Raw genomic sequence first — 13791 nt, 5'->3', positions numbered from 1 at the left:
AACCTTTTACTGGATATAATTTCAAAGAATTAGCACTACATCTCACAAGTGCATAACTCCAGTAGCTCGTCTTCGTACACCAGGATGCTACTTATGCTAATTATTTAACTAACGTGTTGGAAACATGCTAGGGTTTTTTTTTTTTTTAGTGATCTTGTGATCAGGCGGCACGGTGGTGTAGTGGTTAGCGTTGTCGCCTCACAGCAAGAAGGTCCGGGTTCGAGCCCCGTGGCCGGCGAGGGCCTTTCTGTGCGGAGTTTGCATGTTCTCCCCGTGTCCGTGTGGGTTTCCTCCGGGTGCTCCGGTTTCCCCCACAGTCCAAAGACATGCAGGTTAGGTTAACTGGTGACTCTAAATTGAGCGTAGGTGTGAATGTGAGTGTGAATGGTTGTCTGTGTCTATGTGTCAGCCCTGTGATGACCTGGCAACTTGTCCAGGGTGTACCCCGCCTTTCGCCCGTAGTCAGCTGGGATAGGCTCCAGCTTGCCTGCGACCCTGTAGAAGGATAAAGCGGCTAGAGATAATGAGATGAGATGAGATCTTGTGATCAGTTATCTTCTGATTTGGTCTGTATTTTGGTTGATGACCTTCAAAGGATAATCCAAGGCTGATTTTTAATTTTTTTAAAGGCAGCTTGTAATGTATAATATCATGGAAGATGTATTTCAAGTTCTTTTATATTTCTAGATCTACAGCGGTCCACCAACTAGATTGAGACGTTTTCTAGCCGGTGAGTAAAAACGAATCAATTCTGCACTGGCGGGGGATCTCTGAATAGTCTTGCATCAGCTTCAGCTACATTCATCTGGCAAGAGGTGAGATGAAAGATGGAAAGATCAAAAAGCGTTGATGAGGATTTCAGTACCTACTGACCCCACAGCTGCAGGCCTTGTCCAAACTCATACAGATTATATTAAAATAACATTACGTTTTTCTCCGTCTTGGCCTCCTAACCACCTCAAGTGGTGCTTTCAGGGCAAACTATATTTGAAAATGTCATTTTCGCATTATAATGAATGGAGAGCACTGTGCAGCATCTTCTGACTGGCTCATGATGCTCATGTGAGCTCAGACCACATCCCAAACTGATCAAGAGTTCATGCCAGTGTGTTTGTTGGTGCTTTCTGTTTCAAGAATATATCAGTTCTATAGTATTTGCATGAAACAGAGCCACTGTTCATACCGGTCAAATGTTTGTACACCCCTAGTCTACTCATTCATAGGCTTTTGTGTATTTTTGACTGTTTTCTAATCTTGTAGAACAATACTGAAGACGTCAAAATTATGGAATAACATATGGAACATGTATGTAGTTTTAAAAAAGTGTTAAAAACAAAATGTGTTTCGTATTTTAGATTCTTCAAAGTATCCAGCGTTTACCTTCAAGGCTTGTAGTACTCGAGTCTGACTCATGCCCTAATTTTAACAACTCGTGACTCGGCTTGGACTTGAGCACTGATGACTCGGACTCAGACTCGTGCATTTACGGCATTTGGACTTGTAAATTGGAGACGAGGACTTGGATTTTTTCTTTATTTTTGTAACATGCCATAATAATTTGGCTTATTTATATCTACATTAATTTTGTGCAAGAGAATGCACATTCACCTGTTCATATGTCATGTTCAGGAACAAACTAACGTCAACGGCGCTAAAATGCCTGGAGAGACGCCCCTAGGATTGTCCACTTTGCTTATACAGACTTCTCATGCAGTGGGAAAAAAATAAATGCACTGCTGTGTGTTCCATATGTAGAAGAACTATCAAGGAGACGACAGGGACAACCTCGAACTTCAATCATCATTTGGCGAGACTCCACCCAGAGAAGGAAGTGACACGCTATGCTCATTGCCCTGTTGATAGCGAGGCTTGCTGAGCGATGAACTAGCTAGTGTTAACCCTCTCTCATGTTATTTGCCCTGTTGATAGTGGGCGGGGCTTGCTGAGTGATGAACAAGCTTTTTATCTGTAGCCTGTTAACTAAGGCTACATCCACACGACAACGGCAACGAGATGTTATTTAAAAAAATATCGCGTCAACATGGGCAACGATCAGTAAGATATCAGGTCCATATGGCAACGCAACGCTTGCTGAAAACGATGCAATACACATGCCACACCTCTAGGGGCGCTGTAAGACGGTCCCTTCGGAGACACCAGAACAATAGAAGAAGTAAGGACGCATGCGCATAAACTATTATGCGCGAGACTTCATATTAGCCACAAAGTCAGGAAAATCTGTTCGTAAAATTACATTATAATGACCAAATACAATGAAAAGTATTTTTCCAGTCTCACCTGTGAAAGGTAATCCCATGTGATCTCGTTTGGACGGTAAACCTGTTGGTACAGTTAAACGCAGCACATGAATGAGGCATCTTTATTCTCCGCTTTGACCCATCCAATATGGCGGCGAGGATGACGTATGATTCTACACGGAAGGCGGCGTCTTTAATGGTCCAGATTACACGTTGATGGATTAATTTGTTCTTCTACGCCCTTTTTGAGGAATGTATTGTAGGACTTAAACCAACATCTGAAGAGGTGAGATCGCTCCTTTTTTTCCCTATTTTTGCTGGCAGGATTGACTCTGCCCTAAGGGCTATTTTCTCTCTCTCTCTCTCTCTCTCTCATTTTGCACCATTACACAATAAATATTCACAGTGAAAATATTTTGTAAGCGCGTTTCATGAACCAAGTTATAGGATTTGTTGACAACTCGCATCGAGTTCGTTACACTTCTACCCGGCGTGAAGCACTCACAGTCATGTGGTTGTGACGTCATCGTAAACAAATCCGTTCTACTCATCCAGACGACTTCGCAACGGCAACGTTGCCAGATCTTTCCACTCTGGAACCCGTTCTCAAAAGATTGCGTTTTGGGGCACCCAAAACGCCGGTGCCATGTGGACGCCAGGCCTAAACGATTAACAATTGTATCGGATTCACCTGAATCCGTTGCCGTGTGGACAGGGCCTAAAATTGGGCAGTCGAGCAGTAACGTTAGTCCAACACAGTAGCAGAGACGCTTTCACATAAAGGCAGCCACCATCAAATAGTGCAGTTGGAGTCTTGTTCTCGGACTCGACTCGAAATTTTCTTTAATGACTCAGACTTGAACTCCGGGGACTCAAGACTGGACTCGAACACAAGGTTTAGTGACTCGACTACAACACTATTTACCTTGATGACGCTTTGCACACTATTGGCGTTATTTTAACCAGCTTCATGAGGTAGTCACCTGGAATGCTTTTCAATCAACAAGTGTGCCTCGTCAAAAGTTAATTAGTGGACGAGTTTCTTGCCTTCTTAATGCGTTTCAGATGAAATGGTAAATAGTAAATAATAATAATACAGTAAACAGCCCTATTCCACACCTGACTACGGGTGAAAGGCGGGGTACACCCTGGACAAGTCGCCAGGTCATCACAGGGCTGACACATAGACACAGACAACCATTCACACTCACATTCACACCTACGGTCAATTTAGAGTCACCAGTTAACCTAACCTGCATGTCTTTGGACTGTGGGGGAAACCGGAGCACCCGGAGGAAACCCACGCGGACACGGGAAGAACATGCAAACTCCGCACAGAAAGGCCCTCGCCGGCCACGAGGGCTCGAACCCGGACCTTCTTGCTGTGAGGCGACAGCGCTAACCACTACACCACCGTGCCGCCCCATGTCAAGAATCACTCAACTAATAAAGAGAAACAACATCCATCATTACTTTAAGACATAAAGTGTCTTTTAGTTCATTAAAAAAAAGAAAAAAAAACATTGAATTAGAAGACGTGTCCGAACTTCTGACATGACTGGTACTGCAAACCTGAAGCCCAACAGAATTAAAACAACGTCGGAAACCTGCGAGTACACAATGATCCAATCAGCCAATCATGTGGCAGCAGCGTACCGTAATGCATCAAATCATGCAGATACAAATCTTCAGTTAACGTTCACATCAAACATCAGAATGGAGAAAAATGTGATCTCTGGGACTTTCACTGTGGCATGATTGCTGGTGCCAGATGGGCTGGTTTAAGTATTTGAACTGATGATCTCAAGGGATTTTCAGTCTTTAGAGTTTACACAGAATGGTGGGAAAGACTAAAACATCCAGTGAGGGGCAGTTCTATGGGATGACAAACACTGCTGATGAAAGAGGTCAAAGGAAAATGGGTACACAGATTCAAGCTTATGGTAAATCAAATAACCACTCTTTACATCCGTGGTGAACAGAAAAGCATCTCGGAACGCACAACACATCCAACCTTAAGGCTGATCGGATACAGCAGGAGAAGACCACATCGTGTTCAACCAGGAGCAGTAATCTGAGGGTACAGGGTCACCAAAACTGGGGTGTTGACGGACGTTCCTTGGTCTTTTTTTCCTTTTCTCAGAATTTTTAACTGACGAATTTATTTCTTTTTCAACACACTAAAGGTTTCTTACTCATGTTTCCAGGAAGGTCTTTTTAGTCCATCATCATGTCCAAATATGGGCTTATTTCATTGCTCCTGCATATAGAGGCTTTGCTGGTGTAAAACGCACGATTACAATGTCAGGTAATTGTTTTTCTCCAAAACTCATGTCCCTCCCCCCCCCAAATTCTGCATGTAAATGAGAATAACCTTTCAAAAACATATATTCCACTGATCAAAGCGACAGGATGTAAATGAGAAGTCATTTTCCAAACACGCCTTTAGCTTCACTATGAAATGTGAAATGCAAAGCACCACAGGAGGTTAAATATCTGTCTCTGGAACCGTTTGCTGAACTGAGATTGGTGAATTAGGGAACACGTGCTTTGCTTTACGCCCGTGTGTGACTTCGACACCTTTATCGCTCCTTATCGCGGTGTAACATGCAGAACAAAAACAAGCTGATAATTGCCTGCTTGCCGAACCGCGCATAAGATTTCTCAAGGCAGGTCTGAAGGCAGCTGTAGGGTGGAACCTTCAAGACCTCTTCGGCTCAGGGTAATACGGAACAGATGCTTAAAATATAGTCGTGATTTTTAGTGAGGACTTTGGGGTATTATTATTTAACTGAAGCCTTGAAACCACCTCAAAGACTCTTGTGAAATTTGAACTTATAAAATATGTTTAATAATCCTTCGACGCAGGATGATATTTTTGCTAAAACCCTAGTTGCCTCTGCCAGGAAGTTAAAACTCGAACACAAGTTGTAGCTTCGCCAAGCAAAAAGAGGACCACACACACACACACACACACACGTGCAGTTATCTAATCAGCTGATCCTTTGACAGCAGCACGATGCATCAAATCATACAGATACAAATCAAGAGCTTCGGTTAATGTTCACACATCAGAATGGGGAAAACTGTGATCTCAAAGTGTGACCTTCTTTCACTGTAGCATGGGTGTTGGTTTAAGCCAGATAGACTGGTTTGAATATTTCACAAACTGCTGATCTCCTGGGGTTTTCACACACAAACAACAGTCTCGAGAGTTTACACAGATAGAATGGCGCGAAAAACAAAAAACATCGCACGAGTGAGCGACAGTTCTATGGATGGAAATGGGAAACGCCTTGTTGATAAGAGAGGTCAAAGGAAAATGGACAGATTGGTCCGAGCTTTTTTTTTTTTGCCAGGAAGGATATAGTAACTCGTATACATCACTCTTTACAACTGTGGTGAGCAGAAACGCATCTCAGCATGCAACAGAGACAGAAGAACACATTGGGTTCCAGTCCTGCAGCCAAAAAACAGGATCTTAGAATCAAAGAATCAAGAACAAGTTCCTATTAAAGTGGCCAGCGAGTGCAGATAGAAGAAAAAGCTTCCTGGTTGCCTCTGGCAGGAAGTTAAACTTTGGTGTTAATCCAGTTCATTTCAATACAAATACAAACTTGTTGTACAGCAACGATATGCACAAAATTAGTGACTAATACTGTACATAAAGCCTCGGTCACAACCGGCCGTACGTGCTCCTACGGCCGGTCTACGTGCAAAAAACGCAAGAAACGCACGGAGGGCGCGCGTGTGACGTGCTGATTTTCAAGCCGTAGACCGGCCGCAGAGGTTCTTTGTCATGTCAAACAAACTCTGCGGGCGCTTACGGTTTTTTCAGGTTGCAAGACAAACTTATGGCCAACGTGCGTCTTTCTCCACGAACAAAAAAAAAAACGCAGCGATTTGGGAAACGCCAAAAATCGCACGGCCAAAAAATCGTACGTCCGGTTGTGACCTAGGCTTAATTTGTATTGCAACCAACTCTCCGCAATATTCACAACGCTATGTCGTTATATTTACATCCATCCGTCACACAGTCTTTAGAATTCAACACCACAAGCAACTCATCTGTAGGAGGCGCGTAAATCTCAGGCTTCTACATCATACCATGTGATTTCATTCTTAAGGCAAGAGGTCAATGACGATGCCGCAGAAGCTGCAGTGATGTGATGGGATTTCCAACAATAAGCCGAGAATGTGATATTGGACGACTGAATTTGACGAATCTGCTGAGACAATTTTTCAATTCGTAAGGCAACAATTTGATATTTAACGGTTATCCTACGAAATCTCGTCGTACATGAGCTGATAGTCGACGAGGCGCGTAGCACCGAGTCGGCTATCAGTCATTGAGTGGAATAATTGTTTTATTCTATCCGCATTCACTGGATTTTGAGAAATGGAGCATTTTAATTTTTTTGCAAATTTGATAAATAAAAACTTCATACAAAATGTCCGACAAAATCGTTTCCGCTTAGAATGTAAACAAACCTGCAAAATCACAGGAGCAATTTGTGAAAAACGTGAATTTTCGAATCTTCGGTTGGTTCAGCAACATGCGCCGCCATTTTGTTTTTCTTCTTTAGGGTTTTTTTGGCAGTTGGCAAACCAACTTAAAGGTGCATTACCGCCACCTCCTGGGCTGGAGTGTGGAACAGGCGCTATTTTGGGGGGGGAGACTATTTTCTTTTAGCTATTTCTGTTTCTTTTAAATACTTGACAACAAAGTGATATACACTATATTGCCAAAAGTATTTGCTCACCTGCCTTGACTCACATATGAGCTTAAGTCACATCCCATTCCTAATCCATAGGGTTCAATATGACGTCGGTCCACCCTTTGCAGCTAGAACAGCTTCAACTCTTCTGGGAAGGCTGTCCACAAGGTTTAGGAGTGTGTTTATGGGAATTTTGACCATTCTTCCAGAAGCGCATTTGTGAGGTCACACACTGATGTTGGACGAGAAGGCCTGGCTCTCAGTCTCCGCTCTAATTCATCCCAAAGGTGTTCTATTGGGTTGAGGTCAGGACTCTGTGCAGGCCAGTCAAGTTCATCCACACCAGACTCTGTCATCCATGTCTTTATGGACCTTGCTTTGTGCACTGGTGCACAGTCATGTTGGAAGAGGAAGGGGCCAGCTCCAAACTGTAAAAACAGTCTGCATGCCTAGGTGCTTGATTTTATACACCTGTGGCCATGGAAGTGATTGGAACACCTGATTCCGATAATTTGGATGGGTGAGCAAATACTTTTGGCAATATAGTGTATCTGACTTGATGCACGCCACCCTTTTGTTTTTCTCTACAAATGGTATATGAGCTGATAGCCTAGCAGTAGAGTAGCCAGTCAGAGTGTGCGATTGCTCATATCCAGTGACCGTGGATAAAATAAATGACAATACATCTGACTCTGCGGCGATACAATATGGCTTCAGACAGCAACGGTTTGATATTGATGATATCACTGAATCTGCGATATGATACCATATTCAGTTAGTAGACTCCAATCAATATGTGAATAAATTTGTTCAGAGGAGGCCTATGGTTAATTCGCGATGACGAAAACATACAGAGGGACTATTTTAAGCATCCGCATTACAAACAAATCACTGTGCTAGCCTGTTAAACCATCATGACAGCGAGGGCGTGGTCGAGCGTCGGCTGTGAACGGCGAAGATTCAGGTTAAACCAGTAGGTAACATGATGAGGGATGCCTGTGTCTAATGACTGGCTGTCTATTAACATGCGTCGCTGTGTGTCTTTCAGATGGCCAGCCATGCAAGACAGAGCTGCGTCCTGCGATCTGTGCATGCATGCGTGTGTGTAGAAGTATTGGCAATGAAAAGTGAACATTAGAAATAAAAATGCACTTTGGATTGTCGCGCCAGCTCCTCATTTGTCCCAGCATGAACACGGTCACAATTATTTACAACCCCGATTCCAAAAAAGTTGGGACAAAGTACAAATTGTAAATAAAAACGGAATGCAATAATTTACAAATCTCAAAAACTGATATTGTATTCACAATAGAACATAGACAACATATCAAATGACGAAAATGAGACATTTTGAAATTTCATGCCAAATATTGGCTCATTTGAAATTTCATGACAGCAACACATCTCAAAAAAGTTGGGACAGGGGCAATAAGAGGCTGGAAAAGTTAAAGGTACAAAAAAGGAACAGCTGGAGGACCAAATTGCAACTCATTAGGTCAATTGGCAATAGGTCATTAACATGACTGGGTATAAAAAGAGCATCTTGGAGTGGCAGCAGCTCTCAGAAGTAAAGATGGGAAGAGGATCACCAATCCCCCTAATTCTGCACCGACAAATAGTGGAGCAATATCAGAAAGGAGTTCGACAGTGTAAAATTGCAAAGAGTTTGACCATATCATCATCTACAGTGCATAATATCATCAAAAGATTCAGAGGATCTGGAAGAATCTCTGTGCGTAAGGGTCAAGGCCGGAAAGCCATACTGGGTGCCCGTGATCTTCGGGCCCTTAGACAGCACTGCATCACATACAGGCATGCTTCTGTATTGGAAATCACAAAATGGGCTCAGGAATATTTCCAGAGAACATTATCTGTGAACACAATTCACCGTGCCATCCGCCGTTGCCAGCTAAAACTCTATAGTTCACAGAAGAAGCCGTATCTAAACATGATCCAGAAGCGCAGACGTCTTCTCTGGGCCAAGGCTCATTTAAAATGGACTGTAGCAAAGTGCAAAACTGTTCTGTGGTCAGACGAATCAAAATTTGAAGTTCTTTATGGAAATCAGGGACGCCGTGTCATTCGGACTAAAGAGGAGAAGGACGACCCAAGTTGTTGTCAGCGCTCAGTTCAGAAGCCTGCATCTCTGATGGTATGGGGTTGCATTAGTGCGTGTGGCATGGGCAGCTTACACATCTGGAAAGACACCATCAATGCTGAAAGGTATATCCAGGTTCTAGAGCAACATATGCTCCCATCCAGACGACGTCTCTTTCAGGGAAGGCCTTGCATTTTCCAACATGACAATGCCAAACCACATACTGCATCAATTACAGCATCATGGCTGCGTAGAAGAAGGGTCCGGGTACTGAACTGGCCAGCCTGCAGTCCAGATCTTTCACCCATAGAAAACATTTGGCGCATCGTAAAACGGAAGCTACGTCAAAAAAGACCTAAGACAGTTGAGCAACTAGAATCCTACATTAGACAAGAATGGGTTAACATTCCTATCCCTAAACTTGAGCAACTTGTCTCCTCAGCCCCCAGACGTTTACAGACTGTTGTAAAGAGAAAAGGGGATGTCTCACAGTGGTAAACATGGCCTTGTCCCAACTTTTTTGAGATGTGTTGTTGTCATGAAATTTAAAATCACCTAATTTTTCTCTTTAAATGATACATTTTCTCAGTTTAAACATTTGATATGTCATCTATGTTCTATTCTGAATAAAATATGGAATTTTGAAACTTCCACATCATTGCATTCCGTTTTTATTTACAATTTGTACTTTGTCCCAACTTTTTTGGAATCGGGGTTGTACACATCAGTTTAAAAATATGAATTTTTTTTCACATATTGTCTATAACGAACAATAAATCAATTCCTAATAAATAATAATCCATTTATGGTTGTGGCCATGTTTTAAAATCATGCATTAATCCAGATGGTTCAAATCATTACATCCCTGATCTTTAGTGGTACAAAATAATCGAGTAGCCAATTGTAGCACAGGAGGCGGGGTTTTGTGGAATCCTGGACGAAATGAATCCCTTAAATTGATTGTACTCCTTCAAAACATATTTCGTCAAAGACACATCACGCCGAGTGATTAATTTTTTCCATTTTTCCACGAGGAAATCCTGAACGAAAGCTGAACATGGTTTTCGATTCAAGCTAACGTGCCACTGAAGTGTTGATCTGTTACAAGAGTCACAATCCTCTCATGTACCTACATCTGGCAGATGTGAAGTTGATACCGGCATGCTGATGTAATTAGGAATGCACTGATCCCTTTTCCTCTTTTTTTTTCCCCCCCATTTTAGATACAATATCAGTATCTGAGCTCTAAATATAGGAGCACATATCGATCCCAGAGTGACGTCCTTTTAATAACCGAGCCGAATCTCTGCATCACCAAGAGAATTATAATAAAAGTTTCTGTTGTTTTACATATTACAAGTTTATATCTACAGGATATTTTCTTCAGAAGCAGAAAAGTTTTATATGAGCTGAATTTAAAAAAAAAAAAAGATGCACTGGATGCATTTTATTCAGATTTCTTCCCATTTTCGTCCGAATAAACACAACGCTGTATCGATGTCCGTATGTAAATCAAGTAAATACAATGCACTGCTTAGAAATAAAAGAATCAAACCGTGCTTTTTTTACAGACTGCTGAAAGATAAAGGAAAGAGAAGCAAACAGAGGGAGTACAAATGTTTAAGAAAATGCTGATTTGTTAATAACTTTCATTTTTGATAAAAGGAATATTTTAGTTAATAGGCCATTTTACTTTTTTTTCGCGGTGCGGTTTCCATCAAATCCTGCGCTCTGATTGGCTGGCGAGCGGGTCCGTATCCTACAATACGGACCCCAGTTACGGACCTCTGGTGACTCGCTTGTTCACAACAACAAAAAAACATAGTAGAATTTTTTGTCAACATTTATCTTTTTTTTTTAAATAAGATTTATTTATAAGATTATCAAAAATCTTATAAATTTTTGCCAGCATTTCTCAGGAGAATAGCATTAATTTTACAGCATGGATAGCGATAACGACAGTGTTCACAGCAAAAGTGAGTTTTACTACCCTGAGGAAGAAGAAATAAAATAAAATAAAACATTTCAGGAGAAAGCTAAAAACCTGTAACTTGCTAACACCAAGCAAAAACATGGCTGAATCCTGAATGACTCAATTTTGTATAAATAGGGGACTACATAGGCGGCAAAATGTAGTTTTTTTTCCTGCCATGGAAGTACACTTGTATACCGAGGAGGAAGCAATTTGCATTACAGCCGTGAATGAGGATTCAAAATGGCGGCTCGGCTCGGTTTTCCCTTTCGGGTGCTCTCGTTTTCTGTTAGAATTTGGTAAAGAAAAAAATAAATATATTATTTACCAGCTTAAGGTCAGTCCGTATGGTGAAATACCATGACCTCGGCCTTAAATATTGACCTTGGCCCAGTAGGCCTCGCTCAGTACTTTCAAGAACTCGGTCATGGTATTTCACGATACGGACCTCCCAGCTGGTAAATAACATACGTATATATATTATATTATAGACACATTCACTGGATATGAGCAATCGCATGCTCCGATTGGCTACTCTACTACTAGGATATCAGCTCATATACCATGAGGAGAGAAAAAACAAAATGGCGGCGTGTGTTACTGAACCAACTGAGGATGAAATAAAAATTCTACTTGAAAACAAAACCTCAAAAAATACAAAAAAAAATGGAATGAAAGTATTTGATGGTAAGAACGTATCTTTTTTCTCAAGAATTATTATTATTACTGCATTTTTTCCACAAATTGCTACTGTGATTTTGCCAGTTTGTTTACATTCTATGTGGAAATAATTTTGTTGGATGTTTTGTACAAAACTTTCATTGATTGAATTTGCAAAAAATAAAAAATAAATGAAAATGCTCCGTTTTGCAAAATCCAGTGAATGTGAATAGAATAAAACGGTTATTCCACTCAATCTTGTCACACATGGAGTATAGAAAACTCGGTGCTATGCGTCTTGTAACTGTTAAATATTATTTATCGATCTTGTATCGTCATAGTGACCAGCCTTATCTTAAGGTCTAACTGTGTACCAGAGAAAAGGGGGAGAAAAGAAAAGAAAAGAGACAGATGCACTCGTCCCTGAGTGACACACAGGCCTACTGTAGAGACTAAAGGTACTCTAGAGGTGCCACTGATGCGTACGTCAGTGACAAATTTGGTGCCTTTATTTCTAAGTGTACACATTACAGATGCATGTCTAAGTGCAAAACAAACAAACAAACAAACAAACAAGAACATCTCTGCGTAGTAATGTGTTGATTTTGAGGAGTCATGCATGTGCCCTTTAGATCTTTCACCCATTCTGCATTACATAAGTATGTTGTGTGTGTGTGTGTGTGTGTGTGTGTGTGTGTGTTACTACAGCAAGTCACTGTGCAGTGGATATTATTATAAATCAAGGCAACAACAGTATGATCAACACAGGCTCTGAAACACACACACACACACACACACACACACACACACACACATCAGGGTTGAACAGCTGAGAGAATGACATTAATTTAAAATAATAATAATAATAATAATAATAATACATTCAAAACATCATTGCCGTTTCAGCCCCTGAGCGCATGCAGGCTCGGACCGGGACCTCGCGGCGCCTGATGATGTGTCTGCCCGCAGGAGAAGCGCGTTACAGCTCTGCCGTTAGTTTGTGTGTCGGTTCTGTTTTGATCCCCGGTGTGCTGCGCGTGCGTTCTGTTACAGCGGATCCTACATGCAGAAGGAAGAGGCGGAATGCGCGCGCGCACACACACACACACACACCCCAAAACATGACATAATATTCAAATCCGCGACTTCCAGGACACCGACCGGGAGTTTAAACTGGCGACCGTTTAAAAACGAGCGCGCTCCCGGCTGCTGCTGCTGCTGCTGAAGGAGCGCGCGGGATCAGAACAGAGATTGTTTATTGTTTACCTGCCGGAGATCGCGCGCGCGGAGCCTCTGCACGAGCGGACCTGATGAGTGCTGCGCGCGAGACGCTGCGGTGGCAAAGAGCGCGCGCGCCTGCTGCTGCTGCTGCCGCCGCCTGCTCACCGAGCTCGCGAGCACCGGAGGAGGAGCACAACCCCGGGGGGAGGGGAGAGGGGGGGGGAGGATCTACTGTAGGACGGGTGAGGCGGTTTCTCTCCGCGCGCCTCGCTCTGCGCATCATCCAGTTCCCGTCCCTTTTTTTGTGCGCGTGCAGTCAGAATCCGGCGATCGACCTGCGCAATCAATCAGTTAATCAGTCAGTTAATCAATCAGTTAATCAGTCAATCAATCAATCAATCAGGCTTCCATAACACACAGCTCTCCTGATTCACTACTCAGCTATCTCTGTATAATAAATTCCAAAATTATTGGGAGCAACGATCTAAAATTTCCATCCAATCAATCAATCAATCAATCAATCAATCAATCAATCAATCAATCAGGCTTCCATAACACACAGCTCTCCTGATTCACTACTCAGCTATCTCTATATAGTAAATTCCAAAATTATTGGGAGCAATGATCTAAAATGTCCATCCTATCAATCAATCAATCAATCAATCAATCAATCAATCAATCAATCAATCAATCAATCAGACTTCCATAACACACAGCTCTCCTGATTCACTACTCAGCTATCTCTGTATAGTAAATTCCAAAATTATTGGGAGCAACGATCTAAAATTTCCATCCAATCAATCAATCAATCAATCAATCAATCAATCAATCAATCAATCAGACTTCCATAACACACAGCTCTCC

The 13791-nt window shown here is 42.1% G+C and overlaps 1 protein-coding gene across 8 annotated transcripts in view; it reads right to left on the bottom strand.

Moving 5' to 3' along the window:
* LOC132874264 (protein 4.1-like) overlaps positions 1 to 13112 on the bottom strand; it is a 274967-nt gene extending 261855 nt beyond the window's left edge. For 6 of the 8 annotated variants that reach the window (XM_060910285.1, XM_060910283.1, XM_060910286.1 and 3 more), the window contains exon 1: positions 12973 to 13112. The gene's annotated coding sequence lies outside the window, so the exon portion shown is untranslated. Of the gene's footprint in view, positions 1 to 12587; positions 12766 to 12972 lie in introns of all 8 variants that reach the window. The other 2 variants (XM_060910284.1, XM_060910291.1) reach the window with 2 other exon arrangements.
* Positions 13113 to 13791: the final 679 nt, after the last annotated feature.

The sequence above is a fragment of the Neoarius graeffei genome, chromosome 26 (assembly GCF_027579695.1).
Source record: "Neoarius graeffei isolate fNeoGra1 chromosome 26, fNeoGra1.pri, whole genome shotgun sequence".
Lineage (NCBI taxonomy): Eukaryota > Metazoa > Chordata > Actinopteri > Siluriformes > Ariidae > Neoarius > Neoarius graeffei.
The sequence above is the reverse complement of the archived record's forward strand: the minus strand, read 5'-3'. Positions and strand labels throughout refer to the sequence as shown.